The sequence below is a fragment of the Brachyhypopomus gauderio genome, unplaced genomic scaffold (assembly GCF_052324685.1).
Source record: "Brachyhypopomus gauderio isolate BG-103 unplaced genomic scaffold, BGAUD_0.2 sc75, whole genome shotgun sequence".
In the NCBI taxonomy this organism is placed as follows: Eukaryota; Metazoa; Chordata; class Actinopteri; order Gymnotiformes; family Hypopomidae; genus Brachyhypopomus; species Brachyhypopomus gauderio.
In genome coordinates, this window is record NW_027506896.1 from 252,184 (window position 1) to 261,890 (window position 9,707).

Consider the following 9,707-nt stretch of genomic DNA (forward strand, 5'->3'; position numbering starts at 1 on the left):
TATATATATACTGCTATTAATAAATAGATCAGTAACCATCGTGGCCCAAAACAATACCTTTAGTTTTGTTTGTTTTTGCTATTTTTATGTGAGTAAGTGTTTATTTTTGTGTGACTAACAAAAATAATGAAACGAATGGAAGTGGAAAAGACTCACTCACATTCCCAATCTGGTAGTTATGTGGTTTGTGTCAGATATTTGTGTCAGATTTTATACGCGGTACTGACCCAATACCACCTACAGGCCCCCTGCTGTGTACTAATAGCCTGTACAGTGGAAATGAGAGCCAAAGTCATGCCCTTTCAGCTTAAGTGTGCAGTGTGAGAGTTGCCGTGTTTGGCTGGGCTCACCCTTCTTGCTCAGAGATAGCACATATAACCTGCAACGCTCCACAGTCCAGTCTGAGCTCCATGGTAAACGGTTGTGAAATGGCAGGAGAAAGGGGATTTGGCGAGATGGAGCAGTACAATGGCGTTGTCTGGAATACAGCCCCTCAAGTCGCCTGACTTTGGTCAAAAGCCCTTCAGTATTTCCTGTCAAACAGAGCAATTTTTTCTTTACTCCTCCTTAAGTGTCTAGACACTGCTTTTCTTGCTTCGTTGGTTCTCTTGGACAGAGACCAAATCTCCACTCTTGGAGGTGATAAGAGCTGTTTTATCAGGGCGTCAGAGGGGAGAACGAAGCCCGGGCGAGTGTCACTCAGGTGGGATATGTGGGAATGTGAGGGCCCCTCCCCTCCCTCCTCAGCGGGACAGTAACCTTGACCAAAAGCCCACGAAGACCACACTGCAGGGAGCACAAGCTGCATTATTTGTACTTAAAGCAACAGATCAACAATGTGGGAAGGAATTCCTTTTAACACTTACTGAATTAATCAATATTGTGCTTAAGCACAATAACTGTACGTTTTAACAACAATATAATCAATAAGAACCATCCAATAGGTTTTTTAATGATTGTGTAGCATATGAGGCCAGCATTATTTGCTAAACAATCATAATTTTTTTAGGGGTTGCTGTGCTAAACATAGATGGATGCGAGACTGTTGTATCTAAGGTGTGGTGAATAACGGGTTCTGTTGATATACACTTTGATTTTACTCACCAGCTTTAATATCAACACATCCACAGGCACAAATTGCTGACTACAGTTTACAAGACAAACTATAAGAAGAAGAAAAAAGAAACTTTGAAAGTTGTTTTTGTGCAGTGCAAAATACCTCAGCAAACAATGTCTGAAAGTCACAAAGCTGCTCGTTCCTGCTAGCTCTCTTAGCTATTACAATGAAGTACATCAGAGATTGAGGTCATCCATTGAGGTGTGACAGCACCTATATTCCCTCGGCACAGGGCACTAGGGTAATACACGGCACATTCAGACCATTCACTGCTTATGTCCATCTTCACGGGATATTGTCTGTTTTGAAAAAGTCTCAGGTCCCTGAAGTAAAAATCAATCCAGGAATTGTGCAGTGGCCCTTGTTTGAAGTCTATTGTGACTCTATTCCCAGGCCAGGTAACACAAGAAAGGTCCCTTTCTTCTGGGCCGCACTGATCCACAATATTGGCTACTGGTCCTTAATTCTTTTCTATGCTAGGTAACTCTCCAGCTCCGAGTAATTCAGGATCCTTTCTCTCGACATTGAATGAAGAGCTTGCGTTGTGAAACGAAAGGGATTCGATAGACGTGGACGATTTATTCAAGGGAAAGCAGTGAGACTTTGGTATGAGATGCAGAACACTCTATTCTTTCTTGAAGGACACACGTTCGCTGCTGCACGACAATAGCAAAGGGTCCTGTCGCCATTCCAGTATATTCACATTTTTATTTTTTCTCCTTTTTTCTCCGTACTTTCGTCTCTCTTTCATACACAAATTAATTGATAAGATACAGTATTGGAAGAGCAAATTTTGGGCATAGAAATATTTTATGTAAGAAATAAAAAGTGGCACACTGACGTTTCACTGAGGTTGTATAAGAGCGATTTTTGCGTAACACTGCGATGTTTATGTGCCTTGAGGTTCGTTTTTATTTTTAATTTTTCCAGAATTCAGAACTGGTTGTTTTCCTGCTTGGAGTGTCAGCGGGAAGTGTCAGACCTCGTCTTGGATTAGGGAATGCATCTAGCAGACACGTGTCCCTTTTGCTCTTGTATTGCTGGGTTTTTTTTATCTGGATGAAATATAATTTTTATCTCAGTTCATTCAGAATGACAGTTCTTCAAAATCACTGCACACCAAGGGATATTCATTACGTCTTGTGGACCCGCCTGGGTAACCCGTCAAGTTCTCATCACCTCTCATCTATTTCACTCTCCCAGAAAGCCCATTTTTCCTGCCAATTTCCTCCACTTTACTTTGCTATGACCTTCCCGTGTTCACTGTGCGGCTTGTGTTATTCACAGTTTGAGATTTACCTGGAACAATATTTCTTCGTTGGACTTCCTACACCTTACAGGTGCCCAGTAACTGGTGCGGTCAGGGAGAGGCCAACCCACGTCCCGACGGTTTGGCTCCGTTCTCACTCACACTCTGGCCTGTGGCTGATTTGGTCAGGTTTCCTGTGAGCAGCTGGATTTGGAGCAGTTATCCATTAGATAAGGACGTCAGCGCATCAGCAGGGCAGGCTGCGACAAAACGATTAAGTCATGAGACGGAAGTGACAACACCACAGTAGCTATCTGTAACATTTCCAATTTATTTAACCGGGCGTTTGCAGGTGACTGTGGAAATGTTTGCACAAAGGCCCGACTTTGAGAAATTCTCTATTCTTTAGTTTTATCAATGCAGTCAAGAAATGAGTGATAAGTTGATATTTTCATTGGGTCCCCCTGACTGTCGCTGGTTTAGCTTCCTTTTTTGATCTTAAGCTTCATGTGAGACTGGTCCAGGGTCATACGAAGAACACGCCTCTCCCAGGATAAGCTGGAGAGCTCTCTGAAGATCCTTATTTGAGTCTCTATTGATCAGAATGAGCACACCTGTGGTCATTAGACTAATCACTCCATGATTCTCCTTCATCTCCTCCTTACTCGTAAATCACTCAAGAGACAGAAGCCTGTTTTTACCCCAGACAGCGCTCTTAATTCACAGGTAAGCCTTTCTTCAGTGTCACCATAGCCCACATTCAACAGGCAGACCGACGCGTAGCTTTTGCCAGGGTTCATTTTGGGGATATAATGGCGTGTGGAGCTCTCACCGAGTCCATTGTAGAGAACAGGGAGACGTCGTGATCATTTAGAGAAAACCCTGAAAATGTCCCAGAGGGCTTTAATCTTTCTTCATTATTTCTCCATTATGGATAAATGCTCTCTGAAGGCCTCTCCCCGGTTATAAATGAAACACTTTGACTCTTTCTCCATTCCTCATTCTCCCGTCTCGGAACCTTCCACCCTGCTTTCATCTCTTACACTGCCACGACTGCGTAAGAGGCCTGCGCGCCTGTATTCCACTTGCAGATAAAAGGATAATTGAGTTGATAAACACAGAGGTTGCACCGTGTTAAGTGTTAAGGGAGTGGAGTGCAGCTTTGTCTTGCAGCAGAGCTGTACTGTAGCATCACGCGGGACCGGTTTGATGGGTTACATGATGCTTTTGGCTGATGGCTACCTGACGGGAAATATAACCATATGGATCAATAGGACCATGATGCAGTCTTTGACCTCATCTTGTATTTTCTAGTGATAGTGCTTCTACTAAATTTTGCTACATTTGAAGGGTTCTGTCTCTCCCTCTCTCAAAAATGTGTCATTAAATTATTATTAGTAGTAGTAGGATATAAATACACACGAACATTTAAAATGTTTTAGGCATGAAAATATTAGGATGCATTAGTGAAAATCCTGGTTGATCACATCATGTGGGACACACGTGACTCACAGGAAAACGTGCAGCACACGTGTGAGCTCAGAAAGCCAAATCGGCAGCAGCCCTGCTGGACTAAGGATGACTCCGACATGACAGAGCGCCACGCTAGCCAAAGGAGAATATGTTGATGAATGAAGAAATAAAGCAAGATTAAATGACCAAGTAGTTGGTTGGAAATGTTGTTTAAGTTAATAAACATCAATGCGCAGTTTTGTTTATATACTCCTATATTACAACCAGGTTTATTTTTTTAACCACCACTCCATTTACCACTGGCCAGTTTATTTTTTAGTTTGAAACCTTTTTTTGGGACTGTTCATGGCCCAGGTTTGGGACAGACATGGTAGCGTTGTTCTTGTTGTGGTGAGCTGCAACACCTTTATGAATAGCAGAAGGATATCAGAGGTTTCCATATGTATTCAGTGCTACTGCTGAGATGAGGGGTCACTCAAAATATCCTGCTAGCAGTGGTCATGTGAACACAAATATTCATAAAAGGCCAGAGGATGACCAAAATCAACACAGCCATAACCAAACACGCACAAGGCTCCAAATGTACAACTACAAGGTGTTTTTCTCATTATGTGGTGTTTGGTAAACTACACATACATTTGCAAGTAGGAGAGGTGACAGCATGGTAGGAGGGGTTCTATAACCCCAATAAGACACACTACCACGCCTGCCTGTACTGGAATGGTAGGAGAAGACGACCTTGCCCTTGCCCTGGGAGGCGTTCGAGTAGTGGTGTGTGGGTGGACACAGCCTTTCACACATTATTGTTACAGACCCAGATGTGAGCACATTCTGCAAAAGTGATTTGTGGTTTTTCAGAGTCATTGTCATCGTCACTGTGCATTCCTGCAAAGCACAACGTGTAAAGCGGCACAGGCAGCAAAGAAAGAACCTCTAATACTACAGCCGAAGCCACCAGCCACTCTGAAACCCGTTCTGTTAGCTGACGGGCGGAGGCAGAATCGGGCCTCTTTCTGATGTCCTCCGAGTCATACAGCGGTATGTCCTAATCATTTCCCCTCATTGTGTGTCCGGGGGGACGAGGCGAAGCAGGACCCGTTTGAGAGCACGCTGTCCAGTCCGCCCTCGCCTCAACCCGCTGCTGATTACAATGTGGGTTCGAGCATCAGGACGGGCTCTGCTCCTTAGTTCTGCGTCCGCGGAGACCAGGAGGTCTGAAGGAGGGGGCGAGGGGGGGGGAAATGTAAGTGTATTTCCAAGATCTTGATGGAACTCCCTCCTATTTCTCTTGCTTGCACCGGCATGTATTTGTCCATGAGGGTGGCCAGCTGCATTGGTTCGATAACTCCACAAAGAGAGCTATTTGAATTAACGGGAGGTCTGTTCACTCAAGAGCGGCGTTTACTGCTAGACCTGAGTGCATTTCATACACTGATTTAATAGAGTCCCCCCCCCCCCCCCCCTCCTTCCGCTGCAGTTTGGGAGCACACTACAGTTGTGTCATGGGGTAGCTTCCAATATCAACACATATTTATATATATATTTATTCTACTTTGTTAGACGATGTGTCACTCTGACATGATTATTATATTTGTAGAGCTCAGGTGAAAATGATTAGCCTTGTTAAAAACTATGGGCTTATACGTGATTACTTATGGATTGAGGAGTCAAGAATTTATTGGCAACTAAAATGTCTGAATCCACGATCCTCCTTCATATTGTCCCATTAGTGGACCAACTAACAGCTGTACCCATGGATATGAGCCTCTTTCATGTGACCCACTGCTTTATGCCTCGAGGGTCACTCACTTAGAAGTCTTTTGTACTACTTAAGTTGTTTATAGCAGTTCCAGCTACACAGTTTAAATAAGATACATTTTAGAGACTAGAACATTTTTTTGGCAGATCAGAATTGGTCCAGCTCTGAGAATTTTGCCTGGCTCAGCATTATCTGAGTCAGCCTGACAAGGCCAGACTGACTGTTGTTTATTTATCTGTCAAGAACACGACTGTGCAAGCCAGTCCCAAGAAACCTGAGCACAAGCCCTTCTCTTTCATTCTGGAAAAAAACATCTGCATAATACAGCAGCAAATCAAGCCCAGCTCATCTGGAACAAAGAAAGAAACTGTGAACAACACAGAAAGATAACAATGAATAAAGAACAAATAAAGAAAAATAAGAACAGGATGATATGTGAAGATGTGAGTCTAGAGGGGAGGCTATGTCAAAGGGAGAGGAAGAAATGATGGAGAGAGAATGAGAGAGAGTAAAAGAGTGAGAGGGAGAGAGAGAGAAAGTGAGAGTGAGAGGGAGGAAAAAAGAAATTTTTTTTTGGATTAAGCATGAATTGAAAAAAAAGAGAAGAATCTAAATTCTCAGGTCCTAATCTCTCGCTCGGAGCAGCGCACTGCTAAGCCCTGGTTTGGATGACAGGTCCCCCACCTGGACAAGCTTGGACAATGTCTCTGCGATGTCTCGTTTCTGTAGGAACAGTGAACCACAGACGGCTAATCACGTCCGGAACCAAAGGCACCTGCCCTATCTGCCTCTACATTTGCTGGGGAATCTTTAAAGAGGCTAAACCTCACTTTCATGCTTGTCTTTTATTCACGGTAAGTGCTTATCGAAACCGAGCTGTTGCCACTGCCCCGTGTTCCCTCCCCCAAGCTGGAAGAATGCTTGACGTAAGTACCAGCCAATCTGGGTAAATACGAATCTCTCCTTACTGTCACTGTTGGCATATTATGTCCCTGAGGGAACATTCTTTTCATAATATCATAAGCTGCTTAGCTGTGTGCTTCTATTTAAGGCATACATATTAATAGCTATAAGGAAATCATATTTAAACTGTTCCCTGCAATCAATGTCTTTAGGATTGCTGTTCTACTTTGTATAAGAAGGTACTAATAACTTAGAGGCACTTAGACTGGGCAGTCTAATCCGTTTGTATGATAAAGACTTGGTTTGAGTGTGCCAGATCACAGGACGAGGTGCTGTAAGCGTGAGTGGTTCCCCCATCGTCTTCCAGCCCCGTCACTTCTGCCGTTCCTGTTTCTCCCTCTCTCTTCCACTTCTCTCTCTTCCACTTCTCTCTCTTCCACTTCTCTCTCTTCCACTTCTGACAACGCACCGAAGAAGCGCGCATTAAGCTCATCATGCACCCAGCGAGTTCATGACCACTGAGTGGCCACTAGCCGCTGTGAGTAGCAAATTACCCCATCTACAAAACACACACGCGGACGGGCATGTTTATGCACACACACACACACTCTCACACACACACACACACACACACACACACACACACACACACACACACACACACACACACACACACACACACACACACACTCATAGGAACAAATCAGCCCATTACTTTGATGCTGAGTAGAAAATGATATTGCCCTAGACCACTGCTGTCTGACCAGTCACTACAGTAGACCACAGCACCTCATTCATTAAACAGGAGCCGGTCACTGTGTATTTCTGATGATACCATTTAGCTATGTGATTCCACAAATATTCAAACTGAAGACTAATTAAAACAACCCTAATTTTTTTCTCATCTTTATTCATAGCATTTGCCTCATCCTCCCAAATTAAATTAGTAAAGCCATGAAAAGTGATATGATGGTTCATAAGCAGTGTGTAACACAACGTAAAACATTTCCAGTCCAGAACTCTGGAAATTGTGCCACCACTGGTTAACTGACCTGTGTACAAACATTATTTAACCACCCCACATAACCTAAGTTAGCAGTTATCACAGATGTTGTACCAGCTATGTTCAACACAGAGAAACAGATGAAGAAATGGAGGAAAACTCGTGGACTCAATGTGTTTCACCCATTTTGGATGGTGATGAGAAACACAATTAAAGCCAAAAAGGTTCCAGCCAGTTGTAGTTTCTCAGAGACACAGATTGACTGTAGCTCGAATACCATACCTTTTCATTAACGTCTGCAGTTGTCATGGCCGTCTGCAGGCTAGCTAGCTTTTCAGGTAGACCTACCTGAAGATGCCCAGAAGATGCACGACTTCTGAAAACAACAGAAAACAAAAACAACCACAATATCAAAAAGACCTTCAAGAAAAGATTTAACCCCATTATTATATCAGAGTTTGGGTGGGTTTTTATAGTGGCAGGAAGACGGCCCTATATGTTTAACACATTATTGATGTGTGACACAGTCATTATTGAATTAAGGCACATCCAGACCTGATGCACAAGTTATTTCAAAATAGTAGTCAACCTCTCATGCTTGTAACGTTAGATAATAATTTTTAAGTGATTATCTAATAACTGGATTGCCGATTTGATCGACGTTTAAGAGTACATATCCAGGTTGGAGATGAGCGGCTGGCCAGCTAACTTCTGTATCCGGTGTGTATGGCTAACAAAAACAATAATCCTGAGCAAAAGGATGGGAAAGCATGTTTCAGCTTCTCTGGACATACAGAGGAAGACATTTACTTACACGTCTAGATTTAACCGCCTAAATCTCCATAGGCTGGCCTGTATTTCTGGTTCTGCCGTGTTTTCTGGACGTCTCCCCAGACACGCTCCTGCACAACACGTCCTCATCGCCCTGCCAGAACCGTTTAGACCTACCAGTGTTTCAGTGCTGAGCTTTTTGAGGAGCTCGTACACAAAACTGCGGTTTTATAAAACGTAATTTTTGTAAAGTTCTGTTTTCTCTGACTATATTTGAGTCCCGCCTTTATATAAGTATTTATATATGTTTCTGATACAGTTACAACTGGCTTGAAGTCGAATTGTGTTGGCTGCTTAAATGCTGCTGTAATTTGATGACCCACCATCATAGGGAGTTTTTCCTCGCCACTGTCGCCTTTGGCTTGCTCATTAGGGTTCTGGACCCATAGTATTGTTAACCTTTTAAATCCTGTAAAGCGCTTTGTGACAACATGTGTTGTGAAAAGCGCTATACAAATAAACTTTGATTTGATTTGATTTGACTGTAAAAAGCTGTTTCGCAATAGCTCTTTTTAGACCTGTTTAGTTTTTTTTAACTTTTGTTTCTCATACAAAGAAAATTACTATACTCTCTTAACAAAACTTTCGATAGAAAGAGCTAAAACACCGTTTGAATTTTAAAGGTTACACATCATAGGCTATTGTGCTTGCCTCATGTGTAGTGCCCCCTAGTGGTGTGAACATATTCGCCGCTTTCTGTTAAAGTTTCGCGTGTGTGCACGGGTTTAATAGCGTAACGTAACATGAAATCTGAGCTTCTTTATATTATCAAGTACTGTAGTGCAGTTAAAAAATTTAGTGACACTGACTCGTCTGACTAGCCTACCATGTAGAGACCATCATCCAAACAGGCCTGTACATGTAACAGTATGCAGGCCCCAACTTACTAAATTTGGTGTTTAATTTTAATTGTTAGATTTGTTTACTGAGAAACACGTATGTTATAAAAGTATTTTCTTTTTAATCTATGTTTTAGTATAATTTGTTTGAAATGTTAAGCTACATAAAACTCAGCTATTTTAATATCAAAATTATTGCTGAAAAAAAGAGTTTTTAATATGTTTTTAATGTTACCAGAAGTCATTGTTTTGTTCTTTGTTTTTCATACTGTCAAAAAAAAGGAATGGTTATTTAGCAAATGACACAGGTGAAAATCAGTCTGTTTCGGATCATGCTATATTTCAGAACAGAACATTGGTGAGATTTTATCTGGATTTTTATTGAACACTTTAGTACTTTAGCATAGGCTTATAAAAGGAGACTACATAGAAGAAATCACATTGATGACGCCCTATTGAAAATCAAACAAATTCCATAACTGTAATTTTTAAATATTTTATTCTCATAGCTGTATTTCTGGAGAGTCGTAAGG